The following is a 2,061-nucleotide window of genomic DNA, read 5'->3' on the forward strand; positions in this document are numbered from 1 at the left end:
CACCAATAAATCTTTCCACAAACAAACCATGACTAGAACAGGAAACAATGGAAGTGAGAGTGGTAACAAAATAGCCTCTGCTACACACCATAAGGGTGTCTGCCAACTGTAGATGTTGATGTAGGAACGACCTTTACATGTTACAGCAACCACACACAGAGAGAGAGAGAGAGAGAGAGAGAGAGAGAGAGAGAGAGAGAGAGAGATAGTATTTCAGCACTGTCTTCTTACTATTTCAGGAACTACGATCCAGAGGCAGCTGTAGAGCGGATGGTTGAAGCAGGTGTCCTGCAGTCAGGAAAATATGCTGACAAGAAAAAGGGGACATTCTGGTGACTTATTCTCTCACTTGATGTCAGTTCTTATTAGTATAGTTATAAATGTATGTATGAGTAAAATAAAGATCTCTTTGTTACTTTATGTAAAGGATTCTTTCTTTGTGCATTCTGCAAGTCAATATAACCACTGTCTTTCCAGGTCTTATCTCCGCCTACCTTAGCATTGCCCAGTTCTACACTGTCCTTTCTAAATGCAGTCCACTTGCAGTGCATTCAGACTGAGACCATATGTCGTACAGGAACCTAAGTATGTGGTTGTGACATATCTAGTAATACTTCAGACTTGTGATAAATACAGGGTGGCACACAAAATGTGCTACAATTTTGTTTTTGAATATAAACTTTACTGTCAGTACAATCTGAAAGGAACATATACTACAATGAAGAGCCGTCCGTGGAGATTTATTCTAACTCCGCACATGCTCAATATGTCCACCAATTTGTTTCCTAACATCCTTCAAACGAACACTGAAGTTAGTGATTACCCTACGGCACATGTCTTTCTTAATTTCACTGTAAGCTTGAAGAATAAGTCTTCTGAGCGCCATTAAATAACGTGGACGTTTCGGGAAATTTTTTTCCTTTAGGTACCCCCAAAGAAAAAAGTCACATGGATTGAGGTCTGGACTATTGGGGGGCCAATTTTGTCTATCATTGAAGGGACCTGGAAACCTGCGTGAAATGATCCGTATGTCAAAATGCTTGTGTAAAAACTCCAATACAGTGTTTGCAGTAAGTGACCTTGCTCCATCTTGCATGAACCACTGCGTGTTGAAGGGCAAGGCAGTAGCAAGAAGTTGTGGAATGAAGCTATTGCCAACCATGCTCAAATAACACTCGCTGTTCACAGTTTCTTCAAAGAAAAAGGGTCCAATAAGTCCGTGATTAGAAATTGCTGCCCACACTGTAATCCTCAGAGCATAATGTTGTCATTCATGAAGCACTTGCAGGTTTTCAGTAGCCCAAAAGCATACATTTGTTTTGTTAACCACACCATCTAATTGAAAATGCACCACGTCTGAAAACCAAATGTTGTTGAGAGTTTCTTCCCTATCCTCCGCCCACTGAGCAAACAGTAGTCTTTGCTGCTTGTGTTCTTCAGTGAGCTTCTGTGCACAGGTCATCTGTAAGGGTACATGTGGAGGTCACTGTTAAGAATGCGCTGAACGGAACACGATTTCCTGGGACACCTCTGTACAGCAACTCATACCGCTTCAATATGCTCCGGCAAACAAACAGGCTTAGGCCACGGTCGCTTTGCTTCCAATACTGTTCCTTCCTGTACAAATTAGCATACAACCTAAGGATGTTCTTCTTGCAAGGGACCCATTGTGTGTTAAACTGTTGTCGAAAATGCCTCTTGAGTCCCAACAAGGCTTTTCGTTTCGTGAAAAAGTAACACAATTGCTGATCGTTGCTGTGTCGCCAGTCTTCCATTGTCAGCCATTGCTGCTTACTAGTCTCCTAGCGGCAGTATCGTGAATTACACGTCATTTCGTAACTCATTTGTTTTTCCAAGCTCTGCTGGTACTGCTGTAGAGATCCCAGCGGGATATCTAATGTGCGTCATAAATTGTGAAAGAAACAATTGGTAACACATTTCATGCGCCACCCTGTATGTTTTCAAAAGATCCTGCCTTGAGCAGAAGATGGTTTGTCCTTAATTATTTAGCTGATATTTCATCATCATCCTCACTAAATTCCCTCTACTTTTCTTAATAGC

This window comes from Schistocerca nitens, chromosome 7, assembly GCF_023898315.1.
Source record: "Schistocerca nitens isolate TAMUIC-IGC-003100 chromosome 7, iqSchNite1.1, whole genome shotgun sequence".
NCBI classification, from domain to species: domain Eukaryota; kingdom Metazoa; phylum Arthropoda; class Insecta; order Orthoptera; family Acrididae; genus Schistocerca; species Schistocerca nitens.